This window comes from Lissotriton helveticus, chromosome 4_1, assembly GCF_964261635.1.
Source record: "Lissotriton helveticus chromosome 4_1, aLisHel1.1, whole genome shotgun sequence".
NCBI lineage: Eukaryota > Metazoa > Chordata > Amphibia > Caudata > Salamandridae > Lissotriton > Lissotriton helveticus.
In genome coordinates, this window is record NC_136063.1 from 1,718,943,059 (window position 1) to 1,718,969,786 (window position 26,728).

Consider the following 26,728-nt stretch of genomic DNA (forward strand, 5'->3'; position numbering starts at 1 on the left):
TCAAATTTAGCTGGAAAAAACACATTTTCCACATATTTTGGTGTGGAATCATCGTGCCGGCAAAAATGTCCTACCCCACAGTGTTCTCCATAGTGTCCCGCGTAAAATGGTACCAAACTTGTGTGGCTGTCCAATGCAGAATTGGCTAAAAACGTATTTAAAAAAAAACTTTAGCACTTAGAATTCTCTGTGCTATACCCTTATTCCCGCTGTTTTGCGCTCTTCCCAGTCAAAGGCCCTTGCCTCACCCATACAAGTGAGGTAAAATTTTACTCTGGAGACTCAGGGGAATGCTGTGGGGTAGGACATTTGGCCCGGCACAGTGATTCCACACAAACATATGTGGAAAATGTGTTTTTTTCAGCTAAATTTGAGGTTTGCATGTCATTCTGGATAGGAAAATGTTGAGGGATTCACGCAAGCCATACCTCATTGGACTCCCCTGGGTGTCTAGTTTTCAGAAATGTTTGAGTTTAGTACTTTCCCAAGATGACCTTCAATGCTGGGGCCAAAATCTCAGGTGCCCCCCTAAAACCATGTAGTTTTCTTATAGGTAATTTTGAAGTCGCCACAGTACGATTTGGGCCATTTCCTGCTACAGCCACTATGCCTACCCACACAATTGAGGTACCATTTTTATTGGACGACCTCGGGGAAGGCTGGGTGGGAGGAAATTTGTGGATCCACGCAGATTCCAGAACTTTCCACAACAGAAATGTGGGGGAAATGTGTTTTTTCAGCAAAATTTGAGGTTTTCAGGGGATTCTGGGTAGGATAATGTTGGGGGACCCATGCAAGCCATACCTTGCTGGACTCCCCTGGATGTCTAGTTTTCAGAAATGTTTGGGTTTGGTAGATTTCTCTAGATGGCCGCTGAGCCCAGGGCCAAAAACTCATGGGACCCCCCCTTGCAAAACCAGGTTGGTTTGTGATAGGTAATTTTGATGTCGCCTCAATAGGTTTTGCGCCCGTGCCTGCCGCGGGTCCTTGAAGGACTAACTGCGAAGGGGTTAATAAATGTATTTTGGCATTTGCATTGATTTTTAAATAATCACTCACTTTCACAGGCCTTCACTTAGATATAAAAGTGCCTCCCTGTCTCCAGGTGTAGGCCCGCTCTCTACCAAACGGAGTTTCTAGAGAGCGAGGACTGCCAATGATGAAGCATGACACATGGTGGTGTGTCAGGACAGCCCTTTTTTTTTTTGAGATGCCTGGCACTCTACCGAGTACCTTGTAAAACCCCATGTCTATTCTATTCAGGGTAGGTTATTTTTTGTATATACACAGGGATGTGTGCCATGTTGACACTTTGGTTTGGTCTGCACCAAAACAGCCAGTCTGCATTGACAGGGTGGGGGTGTTAAGGTGAGAGGTCTTTGAGGGTGGCATAATACAGGCTGAAGCCCTGAGAGGCCTTCTTTGGTCACTAAGCCCTTGGCACCAGAGGTACCTTTTACAATGTGACTTACAGGTGGCCCGTAGGTGTGCCAATTGTGGGTACAAATGTAAATTTTCTAGGAGAGAGCACAAGTGCTGGGGTCTGGTTAGCAGGATCCAAGCACACACTCAATCAAGTTGGCAGCAGGTATCTAGAAAAAAGTTAGGGGTAACCATGAAAAGAGGCGCACTTTCCTACATTTGCATTCCGCTGTGGGAGCAAAAACTGTACTGCAAGAACACCCTAAAATATAGGTTGCCCAAATTGACCTCAGATAGCTTTCCCACAGGTTGATCTTGAACGAAAAGGCACCCTTCCCAACATTTAGCTGAGTAACAATTATAAGTAAGTGGAACCAATCAATAGTTGAGTTCCAGATCGGAGGAAAGTTATAGAGTTGTATTACACAAATCTGAAAATCAAGCAGTGCAGAGGAAAGCCCTGAAGGTTCTCAAATGCAAAGTTGTACAGAGTAGTCAAAAGGCTTTATTTCGATACGTCAAATCATAAAAGCATCACAGTAGTACAAACAAATTACATTTAGTTCAAATATAAAATTGACTGTTGAGTTTAAGATTATTTACAAAGTCTTTACAAGGTTCAATCTTAAAATACATGATTATCAGAAAAAAGTAAAAAAGATTAAAAGAGTTAAAATTTAAGGATAATCCTTGATTAAAAAACAATTAAACATTAGATGCTAGCCTTTTGGCTCTAATGGGCCATGTCAGGATAAGAATTTCGAGACACCACAGGCAAACAATGGGCGGGTGTCCGATGTTAAGATACGGAGTGCCTCGCTAGAATGCCTGGTTCCCATAGTCCGACATATGGGTTTAAGCCATACTTGCCTTGGTCGGACATAGGCCGGGCAGACAAAGAGAACATGGGGAACAGACTCTTCGCTTGTTTGGCAAAAGGGGCAGAAGGGAACAGTCTGGGAGGGGGGCTTCCAGTGGGCAGTTAGGGTGCGAACTGGAAGAGACCCAACCCTGAACTGAAAGTATAAAGCCCTATCATAAGGTTTCCAGACCAGGTCTAAAAGTTCCTGGGATGGAAGCTCCTTATGTTCAAGGAACTCTTTTGCTAACCTGCCAAGAGATGGATCTGTGCTAACTCTGTTGGTGACCCAGTTCCAGTACAGGGTCTTTAGGGTGGCTTTTGGTGGGGAGGACCGGCTATCCCAGGCTTCGCCAACACCTAGCTTACCGAGGAGATGTTTAACGTCTTTAAGCCATTTAATTTTTTGCCCACCCACCATTGACATCACCTCCGCTAGTCCCTTAGCGTACTTAGCGAGTTCAGGCGCTCGCCACAATCTAGCCCATAATATCAAGGGTCGAAGTTTTGCCAAATCGTTAATGGGTTTACAACCAAGGTCAAGCAAAAGAGGTATAATTGGAGTACTCTGTGGAAGTGACATGATACCCCGCAAAAATTTGTTCTCGGACCTTGTCAACAAATCTATATTGGATGTGCCCCAAAGCTCTGCACCATAAAGGGCAGAACTAACGCCCTTAGCCTTATAGCTGTCAATGACGGGTGCAATAGGCCGAGTCATGGCAGAGCGCTGTTCCTTGTAGAGAGCCCCAACAACCCTCTTGTGGCTAAGCAGCATTTTATGGAAATGGGGGGTCCACTGCATAGTATCCGAAATACGGATACCTAGATAATCGAATACAGTGACCCTCTCCAAGAATACATTATTAAGAACGGGGGCGGCCAAGTTTTTTCGGAGGATTTAATACTAAAAACTTGGTTTTGTCTGTATTAATAACTAGGCCTCGTTGGCCACAAAAGGCCTGAAAGTTATCTAGGAGGCTTTGGTGGCCTACCGGGGTCTTTGATATTAGGAGCGTATCATCGGCGAATAAGAGGGTGGGGATTTGGTCCCCCTGCCAGGGATGGAGCATCTGATAGTGTTTTAAGTAAGTGCTCAACAACCCCGTTCACATATAGTGAAAAAAGGGTTGGAGCAAGAAAACATCCCTGGCGGACCCCTCTGCTCACCGGTATCTTGTTTGTTTTCTGCCCGTCTCAACCCCTCCTCACTTGCTTGAAGGTACCTTCGTGTAGTCTCACTAGGATGGATAAGATGTTAGATGGAATCCCCATGTCTGCCAACACTCTCCACAGCTGCCCTCTGGGTACAAGGTCAAAGGCAGTATTTAAGTCGATGAATGCGAGGTAAAGACTGCCTTTGCCTATAACGACCACTTTCCAATAGAGCAACAAGAGCCTAAAGGCCTGCTCAATGGTACCGGTGCCTTTCCTGAAACCCGCTTGATAGTCTGAGAGGATATCATTATCGCTAGCCCATTGGTGGATTCTCTCAAGTAGTACCTTCCCTACTGTGTTCTGGGTTCAATCTAGTAGGCTAATAGGGCGGTAATTGGCTGGGTCCTCCCTCTGGCCCTTTTTAAAGATGGGGACGACCTCCGCCCCTTCCAGGATTCAGGGATGGCCGCACCCTTGTCAATTGCAGTGAGGAGTGTATAAATAAACTTCCCCCATTGGATAGTGTTAGATCTTAGAAGGTCCCCAGGGATACCATCCGGGCCAGCTGCTTTTTGGGGCACAATACAACTAATCGCATATTCCACTTCCTTAATTGTGAAAGGGAATAAGATGTTATCTCGAGGTTTTGCCAAAGGGCTGGGAGGGGCAAGAGTGGAAGAGGTTCCTGATTGACATGAGTAAAGGCCTGAAAAGTGATCGAACCAAGTCTGGCCAGTTATATTACAGGTGATGAGGTCACTGTCGGGCCTATTCCTCGCCCTAATAGTGCTCCAAAAGCGACCAGCATCCCCCCCTGCCGAAGCCTCTCTAAGTGTGTGCCAATAAGCATCCTCCCATTCATTTTTGGCATTAGTAACCACCCAATTGTAATTTTTCCAGGCTTGCTGGATCAGGGGTTGGGACTTGGTCCTGACAGCCTCAATCAGGGCAGATTTAATCTGTCTACTCTTGGGGGTATACCAACCCTGCTTCACTTTTGGCCTTGGGCGCCCTTTAGCCCTGTCCCCATGGATATATTGCATAAGTAAGTTACCTACTGAGCTTATGGTCTCCTGGAACAGTGCTGTAACTGTAGAAGGGTCAGGGTGTTCTAAGAGGTGGGTATCCATCTTGCTTAGGGAATCATCCACAAGTTGGCCAATGGCCTGGATTTTCCCATCATCTAGGGCAAGTTTACGCCAATTAAGGTGCCTTCCGCAGTTAGATGGAATAGTCAAAGATGCGGACCCAAGATTGCAGGGTGTAACTATGCTTCTACATTCTTCTCAGGGGTGATTTAAGGTTAAAGACAGCAAGTTATGGTCGCTGTCTACAGTAGATATTACAACCATATCTAGGACAAATCGTCAAAAAAATAAGTCAAGGAGTATGTAATCGATTCTGGACGTATGGTTCACCCTGTTGTATGTATGTGCCCCCAGAGGATCTGAGACGGTTCTACCGTTTAGAGCACGTAAACCATACTCCAGAGTAATAGTGTTCATCTGAATCGCCCTCTGAGACCATCTTTTAATAGGTGGGATCGCTAGTGTGAGTATACCCTTCCTGCAGTCATCATCTGAGGTATCTAGAATGTCCTCGCCCGCAAGAGGCTCAAACGTACAGTTACAATCACCCACTACCAGTACTGAAGTGCCCTCGCAGATGTCACCCAGAACTTTTTCCAGCACTGCCACTGTTGGGGATAAGGAGCTACCTTTAGTACCCCTGGCATATACATTAAATAGATCGAGGGGCCTCCCACAACCTAGACTACGCAGGGATATCGTAAGGATATCAGGTGAGGTACTATATTTTTGAGTGATGGTACAACCCAAGGAAATGCTCACCCATATAAGGAGGCCTCCCGACGGGCGACCCCTCCCTGTAGGAGACATGGCTGCAGGTAAAAAGAATGTTGAATACCCAACCTTATGGATGGGTTCAAGGCTCCATGTTTCCTGGAAGATGCATAGTGCATATGACTCCATCTGGGTATGCCAGTCAGGGAGAGCCATCTTCCTAGCAATTCCTGCTATATTCCAGCTCAAAATCCTCAAAGTGGGCCCATCGATCTCCACCCTTCCTTCCGTACGGTTATAATGAGCACCAGATAGTAGTGCTAGATCTCCCACAGGTTGAATTGCCTTAGCTAGTGGTGGAACAGCATGTGGCAAAGAGACCATGCTCTTTAAATCAAGAATAACTGCTGGGAGGGCAGGAGTGTCCAAGTGGCTGGCATATACATTATTGCAAATCGGCAAGCCAAGGCCGAGGGGGGAAATGACAGCACATTGTCCCACAGGTGATATATAATTGCAAGTTCCTTCATTTGGAGAGGCTGACATCAGTTCTTTCACCCCTAGGCAAAAATGCCTCAGCTTGTGCTGGGAGAGGAGAAAGAAGGGTCAGAAAGGAAGTAGTAAAGGAAGAAGTAATAAAAAACCTACTCCTGTTAGCCCCTCCAGGATCACCATGGAGTGGGGTGGGGATTGTTGAAGGGCAGCCTCTGCGTCAATACCAGGTGTTGCTACCACAGTGAGAATCTTCTCCATAAGGGTCGGGGTTTTGGCAGGGATCGTAATTTTCAGCATACCCTCCCCAGAGCTGGTTGTCAAATCTAAATCTCTGGTGCCAATTTGATTGCCGTGGGTAAAAGTACCCCAGATCCCGAGTACTTATTCCCCCCCATCATACATATTGGGCTTGGTACAAATAAGCTTTGCCACTCTGCTGTCGTTAAAGTTGTCTAAAATACAGTCCCCTTGGATGTTCTTAGCTCTTCTCCCCACCCAGCCAACTCGTCTAACAAGAGTAATCCCGCCATCTAAGCCCCTCGGGAGTGGCCTGTTGTTATTTAGCAAAAATGTAACTTTATTCTTAAGTTCAGAATATGATTCCATTTCCCCCTGTTTTAAACAAGGGACTCCTACCAAAACAGCCACATAGGGCATACAGGCTGGAGGCAAGTTGATACAGGGAGGGTTGATTTCTCTAATGTTGACTGGGTTGGTATTTGTGGTTAGATCCTTATTATGACTCTCTGTATTTCTGCATTTCTGGGTTGCCTTTTGTGTCTGAGTAGGTGCGGTGACGCTAGACCCCTTATCCCCTTTAGGTGGTTGTTGGAGTATGGGTTTGCTGATCTTAATCTGTTTTGGCGCTATCTCTGGGGCTCTACTCTTGGGGGCCTTCCTTTTCGTGGAATTATCACCTCCTTGGGTCACTGTGGTGGCATCCGGCTTGGTAGTTGGGGGTTTCACCACTTCAGGAGGAGCTATCAATGGATATTGTGTGTGGGCAGCTACTTCTCGAATATTATTAGTATGTAGCTTGATTAGGGTCTTTATCGAGAAGAAATTATCCAAAGTTCCCTGTTCAAAACGATCAAGTCTTGTTGAGATCTCTTTCAGCCTCTCAATTAGAGGCAGGATGAAAGACTTCAGAATATGCTCGAAGGAAGTAATCAAGGGAATATCCTCCTCAAGACTAGGGGGACACGATGAAATGGTGTCGCCACTGGCAGGGTCTTGGGCTCCTGGCTATCGCGTAGTTTGTCACTAAGAGACTCAGGTTTGTCTTGTAGGCATAGGTCATGAGACAAACCTTGAGCCTCAGTAGCAACCACAGCCTCCCTATCTGCATTAATTACATTGTTCTTACCCCTCGTGACCCAGTTTCTTGCATAATTTATTGCGAAGTCTTTCTTATTCCTGGTGCCCTCTGCTATCCCTTTGCTGCTTATTACCATTGGACATTCATTAGCAGTACGTTTGAACTGACGCCTCGCCAGCTGCCCTCTAGTTCTTACAATAGGGCTATCACTGCTTAGACTTGACTGCGTGTCAGAGGTTGTGTTAACGTTAGCAGGGGTATTGCAGTTCTCATTAGTAATAAGGGCCCCACCCTGAGATAGAGAGTCGACAGTAGCATGGTAATGGAAAAGGGGAGGGGTCAGTGATAATCTAGTAAGGGAAGGGATACCATCTGGGAATAAATCTTTCTCCGTGGGGGTTGGGTTCCGTGACGACACGGGATTGCCACCACCTGGAAGTGCAACAAAGAATGACGCCAACATCGAATCCTGGGAATAAGTAGAAAGCATTGATGCATTCACAGACAATAGGGGAGGTACAGAACCAACAGGAAGCGAGAGGCGACGCTCAGTGCTTTCAATAGCGTTAGCCACCACCACTATCGTTTTTTTGGAGCATACGGTCTATGGCGGTTAGACTAGGGAGCTGAGGTTTGGCAAGTTCTTTTGTCTTGGGGGTTGTATCAGGAACAGAAATCACAGGATTGCGCTTCCACATTCTTTTAACTCTGTATAGTTGGGCTGAATACAGCCTTTTGGACGGACAAAGTAAAATATAGACTGCTGATGTTACATAACCATGGACCCTAGAACATAACTGTCAAATAACAGGTGGACAATACAATAACGCGTAACACCAGGAGGGATGGCCCAGCCCGGCCTCACACGGCCACTAATGGCCAAAAACGGGTCCAGCCCTTGTCCCGGGCTTCTACCGGGATGCTCCCGCGCAGTGGAGAGGTTGACCAGATAAAAGGCGTCAGCAGAGGGGGCGTTACTCGAGCCCCGCTGCAGGTGTGAGCGGCGAAGAGGATCCTGGTAAGTTGAGTCCGTGGGCTATTTGCGCGTCTCACACTCGCGCCAGGCCCCCACTTGTATCCGGTTTTCACAGGGCTCTCAGGGCTCTCCACTCGGCAAAAAGACACATCCAGGGTCAGATAAGGAGTTCATTTGTGAAACAAACAGGCAAACACCTAGCACTACAGAGTAGTTTAAAAAAAATCTGAAATCATTCTAAGTCCCAATGAGTAGCAAGATCATACATAAATTGAGAAGCATCTGTAGTAGGAAATCTTTCAAATGTGCCTTACCCCCAGAATCAAGGGGTTCTTTTACATCATGGTATGATCTAAAGTAAAAACGTTCTTGGTATGTCAGAATAAAACACGTCATTACTTAAGTACATAACAGTATCCCATTTAAAAAAAGAATCCAGCATCTTCCATGCTACGTCCTAACAGGGAAGTTCAAACTAATATAAAACATTTCAACACTGATGCTTCAAGCAAATGAATAGAATCAGGTCCAGCAACAGAACTGCAATGAAAGGGCCTTGAAAATTGCAACAGTTAGGAAGGCTAGAAAATTCAATCAAAGCACAACAGTAAAAACCCTTTACAACAGCTTGTCTTCTCTCTGCGGAGCTTGTGAAGATAAAAGATGTTCAGAGGAACAGAATTGGATGGGGAAAACACAGGAGTGAATGACAGTACAGCGCAAGAAAGCATCCAGGTTATTGAAGAGAGTGGGGCATATTAGCAAGCGTGTTTTCGCCACTTTAGCGGCCCTTTTCGGCGCTAAAGCGGCAATTTAATTATCGTGCTGTCATCAAGGCCTCATTAACATGCATTAGTGCATGTTATCTTGCGATGTAAGCCGGTTTTGGGACGCATCACAGGCCAGCGATATATATCGCTAATTAGATGCGAAGTAGGCATTCCTTACAAGAACTCCATTAAATAAGTCGCAAACACAACTTCGCTGTATTAGCAACACAGCACTGGACCTGCAAAGCGATCAAAAATGTCCCGCTAATTGCAGTTATTGCTAGAAATTTACACCTGAAAAAAAGACTTACCCATCTCTTCAATGGAAGGTGGATTGTCAGCTAAAGTACACACTTGCGTATCAGCAAGCATTCCAATATCGCAGGTAGTTTATTGCAGGATTCAGACTGCTATCGCTGGTTTCCACCAATTTCGCTGGATTTTGCATCGCCTGTGAGCGACATGTTGATATTAGATAGGGGAAGAAAATCTAGTGTATGCGGCGATACAAAAAAAACGTCCTGGCCTAGGTTTGCGATGATTATCGCAGATTGTAGATAATATGCCCCTCTGTTTCTATATAAATGTAGCCTAACTAAAATATTCTAATACACACATTTCTATACATCAGATTAAATGTGTTTCAACTTTAATAATGTTAATTCAGAAATTGGGTATTGGATCCAACATCAAACTCTTTATTCATTCTTATTAATTATTCACAAAAATAAAAACCTGGGCAAAAAATACTACCATACAGCTTTAGGTGATTGCCGCCCATCCAGTTCAACACACATTTAGTCATTCCTAAACTGTTGTCTGAGTAAAAGGCTTGTTATCAATTAGAATCAGGATTTGTAAATTATCCACTCACATACATATTTTACAGTCCCTGTAGCTAATTCCTTTGCTAATAGCTTTAAACAGCCAAAACAAAGATGTGGTGATACACTCAATTGTTCTCTTAGCTTACATCAGTAGGTTAAGAAAGATTTAAGCCAACTAAAAGTTGCCCCCTCTAATCCAGCAGTCTCAAACTGTTTCAGGAAGATCACATGATCATCAGTTTTGAATGCCATTGAGAGGTCTAACAGGATCAAGGAATTACTATTGCCTTCTTTAAGATCTCCTCTAAGGTCATCCATCACAGATAGAAGCAAAGAAACAGTGCTACCTGGGCAAAAGTCTGCCAAATGGTTGTCAAGAAATTTACTTTTCTGTAGATGTTTGCATTTTAATTGAGTAGCAGAGCTTCTAAAACATTCTAAGTCTGGCTCTCACTAGAGACATCTTGTCCATGTTTTCTGTTAAAACCAGTTGTCCGCTGTGTAGTGGGAAGATCATGGGTGTATGGATGTTCTTAATGTGTGTGTGTATGTGTGTAATCCATATCCATCCTTTATTATCTAACGTGATTGAACCCTTTTCTCTATGACAGCCAAACTGATTTATTCAGTTTATTTTCAGACAGCCACCTGCCTTGATACTGTCTATATCAACCTTGGACCATCCAGTTGTTAATAAACCATAAATGGATTAGCAGATTGAGCCAGTTATCAATCCGTTCCTGGATAAAGTAATTGAGGAAGTGGTTACCCAACAACTTTCTCAGCTGCATTGACCAACCCATGTTGGAGAAGATCAGATTGCAGCCACACCTGCTCACAATTGGGTACAGGGCAAAGAAGTAGGTACCAGCTCTCCTGACCTTCCTGTCACGCAGCATCGGGGAGGAGTGAAAAATGACAAGTTTGTAGAATCTCAACTCCTGTGCATAGTGTCACATCACCTATCACCGGATCGATCTATTCAAGGATACAGTCAAACCGCTCAGTTTGTACACACAATTCATTTAATTCATTATGCTGTTCAGGCTTCCTTCAACTTTCATTACCTCAGTGAAAAGATTGTCTCAAAATAAAGGACCACAGGATGTACAAACCTGTCCTTTTTATGACATTATTATTGTGTATAATTTTATTTAACACATTGTATATTGACTACAGTTTTGCTTTTCTTCAGAACCATTACTGGATTGAAATATTCCATCCTCCGGAATCTTCTTTATTCCATTCAACAGGGATGACTTACCACTGTGACTCTCCATACATAGCATATAAATTCAGTCAATGATGATACCCATTCTGTATTTTATAGACAGCCCAATGACCTGGATGGGAGGATTGAGAATTTGGGTAGTTGGTTGAAGGCTGGGTGTCCCCTATTCAAACAACAGCCACAATCCCTGTCGGGGTGAACCACAAATGTCATTAAATTAACCTGCGCTTAACCCTCTGCTAGCTTGGCACAAAACCAGTCAGGCTTAACTTAGGGGCAATGTGTGAAGTATATATGCGGCACACAAACAGTAATATAGGGAACCACAATACAAGAAAAATTCCACTCCAATTTAGAAAAATAGAGAAAACATTTAAAAGAGTTATTTGACATCAAAATAACAAAAAACAAATAGTAGAACCGGAGTTATGAATTTTAAAATTTGTTTGTAAATTCTAGCGAAAAACAGCCAGAAAAAGAATGTATGACAAGAACCGTTAGATTTAATCGTACTGAGTTAGATCGAAATGTTTCAGCCTGTGACTTAAAGAGTGTTGTGGCTTTCTTCAGGATCTCGAATAAGCTACTGCTGCGTGAACGATGTCTAAGACTTGAACAAAAAATGAAAGGTTGTTTAACAGTAACAGCAAGTGAATAGAATATGATACCAGACCAGTGATCCAGAGGTAACTAGATAGTTGGATGCACCGGTGGTAGCTGCAAGTGTCAGACACTGTACCCCAGCTGTCCTTAGCATTAATGCTTACGGTGCATACGCATCTCCAACCACTTAGTTCGGCAGGAAGGTATCCGCGTGCTGCTGGGAGGACAGGGTACATTCTTTATCTGGTTGTTTTCAATCCTAGCACAAGGCACCCAGAATAAAGTAATGTGGTAAACTTTGTGGCTAGTTTTAACTCACTTCACTACTAGCACTGCACCCTTCTCTACACCTTGCTAGCTCACATTGGGTCTTAGTGATAACCCTTTTGAAAACTAAAATATCCCTGAGCTCCTCCCTATTGCAGCAAGGGGGTTGTAGCCTGCACCATGAAGCCTATTCATGGTGCAATGATGAAGCATGCCACCTCTGGTGGGTGAGGGAAACTGTCCTTTAAAAAAGACACTCCCTTTTTATCAGTCTCTTTCTTTTACTCTCTCTTGACAGACCCGAGGGCCTCTTTGTGCGTTTGATGGTTCATTTTGGGGACACCACCCTCGCTGGTCTCTAAATCGCCTCAGGCCCCCCTTTTGCTTGTATACAGACACAGATATGTATCAGACTCAGGGGAGACAGAAAGGATTTCCATGCTCCTTCTGAGAATATGGAATGAGGTTCTGGTGAGTGGTAGCTACGGGCACCCCACCTCCAACCCCGCTGCTTTGATTGTTCTCAGCTAGACACAAGATGGGGACTCTGTCTGTCCTAAGAAACCACCCACTGGTGTGACCTCTACAGGAGTTGCCGGTATGGCCTTAGGGGTAGGTAGTTCCCAGGGGCAGGAATTACATCATGCCCTAATCTCCCTTAGTTGGAAGGTAAACTGAGAGGGTAGACTGATAATCCCTGAGAGTGGGAGTCATCACTTCCACCACGTCAAAGTGAAAGGGGTCCTTGTGTCTACTGTGAGGAACACAGGTCCTGGCATACCATTATAGTGAGAAGGCTGGTTACCACCACAGTGCACCAGTCGGGTGTGTAGAATTACTCAGGGGCAGGACGTCATCCACCCCAAGGACCTGGTATCCCTGGGGTGGGGTCGGGAGGTGACCAGAGAAGGGTCATAGCTAGGCTCCAAATGCCCATTGACTGTATTCTGGGGAATGAGTTGCCACTGGTGATGGAGGAGCTAGGAAGGGTTGCTTCCTAGGGCATCCAGAAGGCTCTGAATCCTGGGGTTACCACTCTCAAACAGAGGGTACAGAGGCCCAGATGGAGGGGCAAGAGGAGGAAGGACTCGCCCCTGACTCCTGCTCAGCCTCAGGGTACAGATCCTGGGCTGAGTGACCAGTCGCTGGCTACTACCCCTGGATTAGCAGGAAGGAGAGTGGAAGAAGGGTGCCTAACAGCTGGGTCTGTTGCACCCCACTCTGGCAAAACCTCAGGGGTCAGAGACCCCTTCATGGCCTGGAGTCTGGCTCTTGCAATTAGCAGTGGTCAGGGGCTTCTGCTGGTTGCTGTCCTTTTAGCCAGAGTTTACCTTAGGTTGGAGACAGAATTCCTATCCAAGGGGTGAGTGGGCCACATCACTTCGTTGGCCATGGTACAGTGTGCCTACTGGGATGCATCTGAGAGCAAATTAAGCTTAGATGCTGCACAGGTGGGGTTCACAGGTGAGGAGAAGGGGTCCCATGGGTCAGTACAGTGGCTCAGGAGAGTGTAGACAGAGGGATCCAACTGAATTTAAATGGGTGTAGAACTGACAAGTGCCTCTGCAGTAGAGTGTCATTGTCCACGTCCTATCGCCTACGCAAGGAGGCCAATTGATTCGTTTCCTGGCTTCAGGCTAGCGAGGGGAGGGTAGTCTTGGACCTGGTCCTCTCTGCTGCTTCACATCAAAACATTTAGCATTTTTCTCTCCATGTTTTACTGAATGTACTTCTGTTGGCCTTGAGACTCTGTGCACTTTACCTCTGCTAACCAGTGCTAAGGTGCTTGTGCTCACTCCCCTAAACATTGTGAAATTGTTTACACCTTATTAGCATATTTAGTTCACTTATAAGTCCCTTGTAGAGTGCTATACCATATACCCATGAGCTGTAAATTCAATGCTACTAGTGGGCATGCAGCACTTATTGTAGCCCTCTAAAACATTCCCCAGGCCTGCTGTTGCAATTCGACTTGGTAATATAACCCAATTTCCAGACCTACACTCTCCTTTTAAAACATCGAAGTCACCCCTACCTAAGGTAGGTGCTAGGTAGCCAATAGGGCAGGGTGCAGTGTAATTAATAGATTGGAGATGTACTTTTATGTTTTACATGTCCTGGGAGTGAAAAAACTCGTACATTCGTTTTCCTCTGCTATGAGACCTACCTGTCCCACAGGATAGCATTGCATTGTCTTATTACATTTATTAAGTGCAAAGTTTCATTGGGTACAGATCACATTTCATGTTTGGTATTTATGAAATTGTAGTTAAAAGTACTCTTCAATGGTAAAGTTGGATTTTAAATTACAACTTTAAAAATAACGTTGTAAGTTTCCTGCCTTTGCCCTTTGGTGTCTACAGCCTCCCGAGGTCACAGATTGAGGGTTGTTGGCAGTTAGGACTTTGTGCATTCCTCCGAGACAGTCACACGATAGAGGGAGTGAGTGTTTCTGAATTGGCCATGTGCTGACAGGATGACTGGGATGGAGCTGGGCACAGCCTCACTTGCAACTGAATAGGCTGTGCTCTTCCTTCACACCTCAGGGCTTGTTACCACTGCATTGTCTCTGCAGCCAGCTTGACACCAGGGTGGGGAATCATGGAATTCCAAGCACTTCAAAGAGAAAACTTTAAAAACTTCTAACTTTAAAGAAGGCACCAGGTATGAAAATAGGGCTCTTAGACGCCCTCTTCAGTTCATTTCTGGCCCTGCAGTAGGACTACAAGAGGACAGCTTGCTGTTCTGGCCTGCTGTGTACACAGGACTGCTTTGCTGCACCTAGAAGGACTAGAAGCCTGCCTTTAACCTTGGCCTACCCTGCTGTTTACCCTGTTGAGCCCTAGTTCTCGATCTGAAACCAGGACTACCAAAGTGACTCAAAGTGTTAGTTTGTTGCCCTCCTGTTCAGAGCCACAGGGACATAACAGGCTCCGACCATCTTGAACTGTCACCTGGACCCAGCCTGAGCCCGAACGTGGTGACCCTCCAGTCCTGGACCCTTGGTGGTGGTGCTAAAGTTGCCTAGATAGGCAAAATCCAAAATTTGGGACTTGGAAATATTTTGGCTAAAAACCGCTGTGAAAACCGAAGGTGGACTTGTCAACCTGCTTGTCTATCCACCTAAGGTGTATTGCCGGTCGGCCTTGACTTCGCAGCTGCTCTCTCTATGTTTTTCTCCAAAGGAGCAAATCCTTTTCAGCAGTCCTTCACCAAAGGGATATGCGACCTCCTGGAATTCTCATCTGCTCTAGCTTCCTGCCCCATCAGGCTGGAGATTTTCGACTTTCAAAAAGGTCACTAAGTCTGAACATAGAAATCTTCAACGCAACTCCGCCCAGTGGCTCTTCGGCGATGGCCTCCCTCCTTGGACATCACCTGCAGCCTTGCGCCACTGAACTTTACCTGCTCAGAACATTTTTCTTAAAAATTCTTCTACATCCGAAGGGAAGCATTGACCAGGCCCAATTCACTTCTTGTATCCGACCTGCGCTCCATAACACTCAACCATACTTTTCGGCGTTGACCCGGTCTCGCTCGACTAGATGGCTACAGTTGGTGCTCTGATCTTTTAGGCGCTAGTTTTTACTAAAAACTTTAAAAATTCTTATCTCCTGTTATACTGATAGGATTTTTGTCATATTGGTGTCCAACAATTTATTAAAATGTACTCTGTTTTTCTAAATTGGTGTGGGATTTTTTTTGTTGTTTTTTCACTTTTTTACTATATGTGCGCTGCATAAATATTTTACAGATTGCCTCTAAGTTAAGCTTGACTACTTTGTAGGGCAAGCTATCCAGGGTTAAGCACAGGTTGATTTATTGACTTTTTATGGTTCACCCTGACAGGGATTGTGGCTGTTGCTTGACCAGGGCTGTCACCCCAGTCAACCAGCAACCCAATTTTTCACAGGCGTACTTCATCATCCCTTGCCAATTAATCTGTTTACACGCGATACGGAGACTGCTTATGAAGACCCAATGTTCAAGTATTACAAAAAGTTACAATAACGGATTTCAGAAACAGAATAAGCATGCTTAGAATGTACTATTCATTATGTCCTGAGGAAGCCGCTGACCAGAATGCCACTGTGAGGGGGCAAAACACATGTTGGCTGTCAAATGTCCTTTTTTGTCACGGGGTTCTATTGATCTACCTTTGTGCGGCACAAATCAAATTGTGAAGAGTTAAGCACCCAAAAATGAAAAAATCAAACAATAAATTGGAAATTATTTCCACAAAAAAAAGTGATTTCATTAACTTGTTCACCCAACCCTGGTAAGATAGTATTACCAGGGGGGATCAACCTCTTTTATAAGAGAGTTTTCCAGATAAGCTGATGCCTGCATACAACAGGAATCTAGGGAGAAATAAAAATACCGTCAGTTATACCACAGGAGTACCCTTAGGTGGTATCTTAGGTATCATGAAGGTATGATGAAAAAGATTGAAAAAATTATGTGCAGATGCATACGGATGTAATGACCCTATCATCCATAAATACGTCAACATGTTTCCTCATTCCAGTGTGCCATGTACATGCTCAGGGACATTCAGAAGCCCATAGAGTTTTTATATAGCCTTTTCTCTATGGTTTATTTGCCTGTATGCCTGTCAGCCTTCCTTTCTGCAGAAGAAGATAAGAATAGCAGACTTAGAACTTTGCTGAACATTTGTTCTATTGTTCAGAAGAGATATACAGGTGTGAACCATTTCTAACATTTGAAGTAGGCTACTCTTAGTTCTAAGTTTAGCATAGTTTGCTGAGAGGAGGGTGGGGTTGGAAATATTGAAATAAATCCATCTTATGATACAAAAACGATGTTATAATATTTCTTATTATGCTAACAATTGATAAGTATAATTTCTACTATTTTGCTTGTTTTCTGAAATAGTTCCCATTGTATGTACTAGGATAGGGTTTTGAATTGATTTTAATTAAATCTTTACAACATAATCCTGGATTCCTAGTGTTCTTGAGTGGGCCCTTTTATGATGAAAGGGGGTTTGGGGTCCACTAACTGTCCCTGTGATATCTCACGGGATTGATTGATACCCAACACGCATATCACTCAAGTGATCCTCAGTGGGCTCCGGGTGGCTGTTGTCCTTCTGGCTCATGTTGGTACATTAAATAACAAAAGAAGTGCCAATACTGTAAAGGTTTGAAACTGAATAATCTGAAAACATCTGAACTAAACAAGATGTTGAAATCTCACAATAGTGAACAGAATTAATCTTTTATTTTTAAATGAGAAATTTTTTGCATAAATTTGGTTTTTGATTTCACCAACTTTAACGAATTGTTTTGACCTTATGTACACTATATATACAAAAAACAACCATCATAATTACAAAAAACAATTTACTACATATATAGTCAACATTCATTCAAACCTCAATCACTCAATCTCAAAGACAACCACAGACAAACAAATAATTGTACACTGGAATAACAAAATTCTCAGGAAGCCATATATACATTTTTCAATTGACTTAAAACAAGGTTGATCTAAATTCAGGCTACATAAAGTCTACGCATTTCGAACTCCTTGTTGTTGATGGAGTTCTCATCAGGACCAGAATCTGTGAATAAAGAACAGAAACAACCTTTTCTTAGCACCTCCTATTTACAAGTACCTCCTTAACTGTAACCACCATCACTATTAGCTACGCCTCTCTTACCTCTGCTCAACAGAGAAGCTATGGTTGATTGTGAATGCAATACCGTTGTTCATCCGAATCTGTATAAACGGTAAAACATAATACCCTGCTATTACAACAATTCTTTTATTCCACTTTCATGCTGTCACTCAAGCAGAATCACACACAGTTAGACTTACTTAATATTAGGGGGATGCCGCGAGGGTAAGACGAACCGCTGGGATTCAGTTCAAGCTACTGGATTCCGCGGGCTACCGTTGGATTAAATCCTCCGTTTTCAATGGTGGCGCCTGGGGACAGAACGGAGCCTGTTAGAAATCAAAGGCGGCTCCGGACTGTCAAAGTCCCCGGTCCCGCAATTTCTCACAAAGAGCTGGGGCGTACCTGCAAGGTCTAGCAGACGAGCCGCGTTCGGTTCCAAGTGCCTCCTAGTGTGTTGGCAATGTCCGATGCATTTCCGGGTCCGCAAAGGATCACGGGAGATGTAGTTCGGACGTAGCACGACTTCGTGATTTGAAGGCAAATGATATGTATAGACATAGAAAACATCTGCAGATGCAGCGTAACTGGAGTTGGACAATGGTTGGTATTTACGGGCGAAGAATTGTAATAGAACCAGAATTCAAATTAAGAAGGCTCTTTTCGCAAGCACTGGATTACAGCGGCAATACATATGTACTCAAGTTAATTTGAAGATCTCAGTCAACTCATTGAGTCCTCGTATCGCCGTATTAAATTTCATGATCAACATTGCCTCACGTCTAGATAATTTGGCATCGAGGTCGCCACCTCTTTTGTCATTTTCAACTTTAGAAATAACTGTCCATGAGAGATCAGTTTCTGTGTGATTCATTGTGCGCCAGTGGTTCACCAACGGGGCTGTTAGCACATTAGTTTTTATACGTGATTTGTGTTGTTGTATACGGACACGTACTTCTTGGTTAGTTTTGCCTATGTAAACCAGGTCGCATGGGCAATTGATCGCATATACAACTGATCGCGATTTGCAGTTAGTGAAGGCTTCATGTTTCCACTTGATGTTATTATGGACAAATAATGTTCCCTCTTTGGTACTGTTGCAACAAGAACAAGTGCCACATTTATGATGTCCCTGAATGGGTGGTAATCCTACCATTGTTCTCAACGTCGTAGCCTTCGTCTCTGGGAGTGCTGCTCTCACTAGTTGATTTGCGATACTACAGTTTTTTTTAAGGCAAACAGTGGTTCTTTGGATAAAGCCTCATCCATATTTTTCAATAAATGCCAATTATATTTTACCACTTTTTTGAGGGCATTAGAGTCCGGGCAGAAAGTTGATACAAACACCATTCTATCATTGTCCTTTTTTGATTTTCTCTCAAGAAAGCATTCTCGGGGTGTCCACCAGGCCCTTTTCTTTGACTTTCTCAATAGTTTCTTAGGGTAGCCTCGTTGGAGCAAATTGTTTGTTAAATTCTCCGCATGTCTTAAATATTCCTCTTTGTATTTACAATTGCGTCTAATTCGTAAGTACTGTCCATAAGGAAGATTGTCCTTGAGGCTCCTTGGGTGGTTGCTATTGAAATGTAACGCTTTGTTCCGATCAGTGGGTTTCTTATATAAGGTTGTCACTAGACCACCTTCCGAAGGGTACACCTCGACATCCAGGAATTCCATTTTTTCTTTAGAATACGTCATACTGAATTTGATTGTGGGTGTTTTGTTGTTAATCCAACCAACAAAATTGTTTAATTCTTCTTCCGTCCCTGTCCAAGTAAAGAAAACATCGTTGATATATCGACTCCAATGGTTTATCCACTGTATGTATGGATTATTTTGGTATACAAATGTTTCCTCATATTTGGCCATAAACAAGACTGCTAGTTCAGGGGCAAAAGGGCAACCCATTGCCACCACACCAGTTTGAAAGTAGTACTCTCCATTAAAATTAAAGAAGTTTTTCTTTAGTGCAAACTCAGCAAGTCTAGAAATGAATTCGGTGGGAATTTGGTGCGGTCTTTCTCTTTCATCTAAAATGGATTTAAGCACATAGATACCTTCGTCCTGCGGTATCTGGGTATATAAGGACGTGATGTCCATAGTTACCATCAAATGTTCGTCCTTCTTGAATTCAATTGCACTCAATTTATTTAAAAAATCAGTGGTGTCCCGTATGAATGATTTGACATGTGGGAAAAAGGGTTTCAGAAAGAAGTCAACAAACTTCGCGACTGGTTCCAATAATGAACCACATCCGGACACTATCGGACGTCCGGGAGGGACTTTATCATTTTTATGTATCTTTGGCAATACATAAAATAATGGGGTTCTGGGGTGTTTCACTTTCAAATACTCCATTTCTTTTTTACCTAGAAACCCTTGGTTATATCCTTCATCGATTATTCCATGTAGTGCACCTTTAAGGTCTAAAGTAGGATCCTTATTGATTTTGCGATAGTTTGAAGCATCAGTCAATTGTCTTTTTACTTCTTGGATGTATAAATTCTTATCCCAAACCACAATCGAGCCACCCTTATCGGCCTGTTTTATAATGACCAAACTATCCTTTTTCAAATTATTTAAGGCTTGAGACTCCTCTTTTGTCAAATTATGTTTCGTCCATTTCTTCTTTGATTCCATTTCAGTGATGGCTGATAGCACTGTTGTTTCAAATGTTATAACTTCCTTTGGGATTTTATTGTTTGGGGGGCAGAACGTAGATTTATTGCTTAATCCAGTGGTCTCCATCGGTGTTTGATAGATGTTCTCTGCAAAAAATGTTTTTAACCGTACTTTTCGACAGAATTCAATAACTTCTGTCTTTAGTTTGACGAAATCTGTTCTCTGAGTAGGCACAAATGTAAGTCCCTTGCATAGGACCTTTTCTTCATCTTCTGTTAGCACTTTATTTGACAGATTGAATATGGGAGACACTACTAGTTCTTGTAATTGTGTCTTCTCGTTGACATTTCCCATGGCTGTCTTGTTTTTCCTCTGGTTTTCGTTTGACCTCTCCCTAAAAAAGTCCCTTGATGTTGCTGTTGAAAACCTCCTCTTCTGTTATTATTTCTCCGGGGGGTTGAGTTTTCTTCCTCACTACCACTGCCAGAGGATGATGTGTCTGAAAAAGTGATGAATTTATTTTGAGATCTTCCCTGGTAAGCCTGAAGATATCTAAAGGCCTCAGGTCTGGAGTAGAAGTCTGGTTGGAGGAAGGGGTATACTTTTTCTAAATTGAAATTCTTTTTGTCCTTTTCGAATTGCGTGGTTTTCTGATTTATAGTATAATCCCTAAACTCTCCAATCTCTTTTTTTACTTTCTCAAGCAAGGTTTTGGAGTCAGTTATTAACTGATTTGTTGAAATTGCTCTTTCTAAAGCTTCAATCTCCTCTAGTTGATTTTTTGAAAGTCTTTGGGCAGTTTCTACCGTCAGTACCATTAGATCACGACTACATTTAGTCTCAATAAAGCTATAACCTTTTTTATAAAGGGGGTCATCTGTAAAAATTACGGGTACATTTTTTATCTGTAGGCCACCTGGAATTGTACCGGCCCTCAGATGTTGCAGAAGAAAATGACCATGAAGGTCAGTCCGGATTTGCTTTTTCTTTAGTCGGGTTAATTTATCAACTTCGTTTTGATTTTGTGCAGAAGTGCTAAGTGAAGCAGTACATTGACAAAGTCCTTGGTACCAGAGGGACTAGAAAGTCGATTACTGAATCATGTTCTTGAAAGAAGTCCAGAAACTATGTCTGGGGCAGGTCCATTGTGGAAAGCAAACAGTAATGCATGCAGACAAGTGTCTGACTGCAACACTGAAAAAATCATGCTTTAGTGAAAATAGAAAGCTTAACAAGATTGCTCTCTGCATCCAATGCTTACATGCGAAAAATCGCATAAATATTTTAATGTGTAATGACTGAGTGTACCTGTAAAATGTATGCTAGTCCCATATCCATTGCAGGGACAATGTAGGTTTCAGAATGATTCACCGAGTAGCTAATAGCACTAGAAGAGTGGGAAATCCTCTAGTGGGCAGGGACAAAGCCCACTAGATCTATATTTTCAAGAATCGGTACCAATCGGTAACGCACAAAGCTGTGCTATCAAGCCAACCCTAAAAAGGATTTGGTGCGCTGTTTACAAAGTTCACTGAGGTTATTAAGAAACTTGACCTTCAACCGTATTCCTCTACTTTGTTATGGAACTAACTGCGGACTTTTGAATCGCCTTACAACATATAGGTAATGAGTACTTATACCACAAATAATATGCAATTGTTGTATTTAAATATCTTTTCCTTTCTCTTCATCATATCTTCTGTCATGGTTTTGCATCTTATTGACATGATTCCAAAGGCTCTTTCGATTTATGAAGTACAGATTTTGCCGTCATAGCAAATTTCCCATATTAAATACCCAAAAGAATAATTTGGAAATGTCACTGACAGCAGTGTTTTAGCTCTGACAGCATTATGGCATTCCTAATGGTAGCTCGGGGGGGATGAGTGGGGCTTGGTCTGGGTGTATTATTATTGGAGTGACGAAATAATCCATAGGATTGTCTCGTTTGTGCCCTATAGTATTTAATTCAGATGCATGCACTGGGAAACGTGAATTATAAAAGCTTCTAGAACTTTAGCAATAGGTTACACGAGGCAAGACTTAAATAAATAAATACCGAAAATGTGACGTATCCACCTGGGTTGGGCGTGTGAGATCGTGAAATTTAGATCTGGCTGAATTTTGAAAAGTGATTCTCCTCGAGTATCCTCTGAGAATGCGAGGGTCCACAAGGAAGAAACAAGTGGGCGTACTAAAGAACGTGGACAGCATGCACTGTCTATCAACGTCCAGTGATACATACAACCTAACAGAGAGCTTGTGGTTGTCTCATTGGCCTGGCCCCAAAAATCAGAGATTAGACTACACTGCATCGTTTCACATCTTTTGGCTGCAGACATCCTCTTGAGCAGTTGAAATGCAGTAGGGGCACTGAGAATAGGCAGACTTATTAGCAAGAATCATAGGGGTGCCCTGACAGCTAATAAAGAACGGCATTCAAGAGACAAGAATGTAGATGGAATTTATTGGAGAGGGTGTAGTAATGTTTGACAAGAATTAATAAATCAGGTTTACATTTTTCAGACTTGATTATATCTATGTTGGAGAAAATCAATGTTCTCTTATGTTACATTTCTGTTGCTAGCTGGGCTGAAAAAAAAAGCTCTAAGGAGGATTATACTCGGTCATGCAAGCTCCTAAATAAAACTCACCATATTTCCACATCATACCTTGCTCACCTCATGTCAACAGGGAGCTGGGGTGTAGCTTCAGGGGGCTTGTTTGGGGCGTGACACCCTCAAATAAATGCATGCTTGACTTGGTAGTCACTCCTGGAAGAGTTGAGTCGGGTCTGCTATGTATGTGTTGTACTTTCTTGTAGGCTTGATTTCACTAAAAGCTTTTAACTTGTTCATTTTTTTGAGATCAGGAACTTAAATGTACATATAGACTGGTTGTACAAAAAAGGAGCAAATATGCACCCTTAGAAGAACTCCTTTAATGGATGCAAATGTACTACTTTTTAGAATTCACACACAGTGGCCATATCCTTGGAAAGCTGTGACACTCTCAGGTTTCCAGGCATACTACTGGAAATCATACACCCAAATTGTGATGGGGTGAATGCTTGCAAATAGTCTAACCACTGGCAGTCCCGTTGGGTAGCATTCTAACCCATTCTTTTTCACCCAGTGTGCCACTCTAGATAGAGGGACTGATTTAGGTTTTGGCAGCTGGAGTAAAGACAGACACAGTAGCGGATGACCGTACATCTGGCACCCTGCGTTTACAGTGCCTGCCAAATATAGAGATGTCCACCGACATCGATCATTACTTTTAACAGAGTATTCTCCTTTCGGCAATTGGAAGAAGATTAACACCGACAGAGTGAATTTTGCTCTGTTGGCAGAAAACTGCCTGTTTGCCCAACTCAAAATCGGGCAGGTGGACCTTTCAGTTTGGTGGGCAGGTTATTCTGTGACCAGTACATTGTAGTGCCTCTCCCCCAAATTCTAAACCAGTCTCAGAGGGCCACATAATGCAAATTAGTTCTTACCCTGTTCTTAATGAGTACAGTCCATCCCAAACCTTGGTCATCTCATCCCTTCACATTACATCCCACTGCATTTTTAGTTGGGAAATTTGAGATTCAAACCGCCCGAATCTCACTGACTTAGTAATGTCCCTGACAGGCATTGGTTGTTCTGGAAAATCCAATTGGCCCTATGAACGAATTGACTCTTTAAGACACCTGGAGGCTAAATTATTTTAACTACTGTTTTTTTCTTAAGCTATTCTTTGAGTTACATTAGGGCGTGGTTGCAGGTAAAATTTCAAGTAGGTATTTGTAATGTTGGTGCTTCCAGTCAGTGTGCTGAGCCACACTTTAGAGCAAGGGAGGAGTTGGAACTCACATTCTTTATGTGGTTTCCTGTATACACTCAGGGGCCCATTAGGATGTAGGGAGGATTGCCCCTGCCAGGCTGGAGGGGGCAATCTGCCCACCATCCACACCTAAATTCCCCCCACCCTATTAGGATGGCGGGGGGGACCACGGCGGACGGAAAGACCTTTCGCCGCTTTTCCGCCCCAGTCGCCTTGCAGCCGGGGCGGAAAAGGTTTAATATGGTGGCGGCGTCTATTAGACACCGCCAGCCATATTAGCATTGCCCAAAACAGATGCCTTTCCGTGGCAGCAATGTCGCCACAGAAAGGCATGCGGTCTTCACTTCAGGGGCCCCCTGCGGGCCCCCGGAGTGAAGGACAGGTGGGGGGTGCACACGAGGGGTACCTGTGGTACCGCCCTGCATTTGCAAGAACAAAGCGGCAGGCACCGCGCGGTGCCTGCCGCTTTGTTAATGCAAATGCATATGCGCAATTTTAGCATTGTGGCGGGCGGTGCTGAGAGCACTGCCCGCCACAATGCTAAACATGCAGGATGCGCCCGCCACAGTGGCGGCTGCATCCTAATCCCCCCACGGGACCCCCGCCCTTATGGCGGGCGGTCCCAAACACCGATAGAATGGCGGGCGGACTAAGTCCGCCCGCCATCCTAATGACCCCCTCTGTGTCTGTTCTAAGCTGAACCCAAATATTAATGAATGCTATTTTCAGTTTGCACAGTGTACTCCGGTGTCTCACTGCCTATCAAACAGTATGTGGTTTTAAATGGCGCCTTAGCCCTAATGAAGAAATAGCATTATTCTTTTAGGTCTGGCAGAGAGAGCATTAGATGTCTGTCATCAGGTCATAAAAAATCAATACATAACAATACACAGTGACGGGGAAATGGGTTACCCCTCCCCCCATCTGTTTGCTCATCACAATTGTCATTAAAATTTTGGATAAACTCACATTATTGCCATTTGGTTTGTAACCATCAGCTCTAACAGCAGCCCTGCAATAGCAGTGATTTTAACCACCACTTTGACTCTACCTCTGACCCAGACTTCAATGGGCTGATAGCAGCTTTGGAAACTCATATAGCGGGACACACATTGGACAACATCTTTTCTAATACACAAGATATAGTGGTGACCACCTCTATAGCCCTGACTTAGACTGATCACTCGAGTTAAACTTAATTAGGGCAATAAAAAATTCTCATCCTGTTTAACATCTACAAAGATATTGAGGAAGGTGACCCCAGCCTCTTTCATCCCTGCGTTTTAAGCTCCTGCCCTTCAGAACTGTAAAGACAGTGGTGAGGCTCTGGAGCTACTAGAGGGTTCCCTGTCAAAAGCCTTGGACTCAATCACCCCAATTAAACTCTGTAAGACCTGGGTAAAGCCAGCTCCAGCACCCTAGTACAATGACAATCTTAAGAAAGAAAAAGCTGGCTGTAGGAAAACGGAAAGGATATGGAGAACATCCAAACAGGAGGCAGATAAACTAGTATATAGAATGGCTCTCAGACAATACCTAAAGAAATGCAACAGCGCAAGAAGGTCTTACTTGGGGACCGAAGCAAAGAACTCGTCCAAAGAAGTGTTTAAAATCTTGAAAGACTTCACACACTGCAGGGTTAATAATGTATCCTCCCCGCAGACTCAACAGCTCTGTGATGATTTGGCCAATCATTTCAAGCTAAAGATAGATAAAATTGATAGCTCCTTTAACCCACAGGTAGACCCAAGTGGGGTATTAGATAACCATGAGGATTCCATTGATGCCTCTTTGGAAACATTTGAAGTTATAACTGTGGACGAAGTCCACTCATTATTGGCTTATTTATTATCTGGCTCCCCCCTTGACTTTGTCCCTCCTTTCATTACCGCTGTGTTGGCCCCAGCTCTTGAAGATCCCATCACGGAACTATGTAATCTATCCTTATCCACTGCTACTTTCCATCAGAAATGGAAGCGGGCGCAAATTAGACCTATGCTAAAAAAAAGCTATGGCTGATCCAGCGGACCTTCAAACTTATAGACCAATCTCTCTTCTACCTCTGCTCTCTAAAGACATGAAAGCCTTAGTGAATAAGCAGTTAATTCAATATTTGGAATCAAATAATCTGCTTGATCCCTCCCAGTCATGTTTCTGTGCATCACACAGAACAGAGTCTGCATTAACTGAAGTCATAGATACAATCAAGCTGGCTCTGGACAATGGTACCCCTACCATGCTGATTCTTCTTGATCTGTCGGCTGCATTCAACACCATCTCTCATCAGACGCTAGTGTATAGACTATGAGTGATTAGTGTCAGTGGACTGGCACTTAGTTAGTTTAAAAGCTTCCTTGCCGACAGAACGCAGCAAGTTCTGCTGGAGTCGTTTACCTACTAGACTTTGGGTGTAGATAAAGGGATCTCACAGAGCTCCATCTTAAGCCCCACGTTATTTAACATCTATGTATCTTCCCCAGTCTCAATTATCAGATCTTGTGGTTTTGACACCGTATCGTATGCGGATAATACACAACTGATTATTAACATCGATTCAGATCCCGCATTGACCAGAGAAAGATTCAAAAAGTGCATGCTAATGACGCAGCCTGAATGACAGCTGACTTTTTGCAGTTGAACACCACCAAAACTGAGATTGTGCTGTTTGGGAAAGCAGAAGAGCTATGGTCCTCCGACTGGTGGCCTCCCGAGCTGGGTGAACCCCCCACTCCAAAAAAATGGTTGAGAAACATAAGTGTCATCGTGGATAATAAACTTTCCATGGAACACCACGTGAACAGCATCTCAGGCACTTGCTTTGGCCTGATGCATATGCTTAGAAAGATGAATGAATGAATGAATGAGTACTCATTTATATAGCGCGTGGTTACCCGGAGGCATCCCAG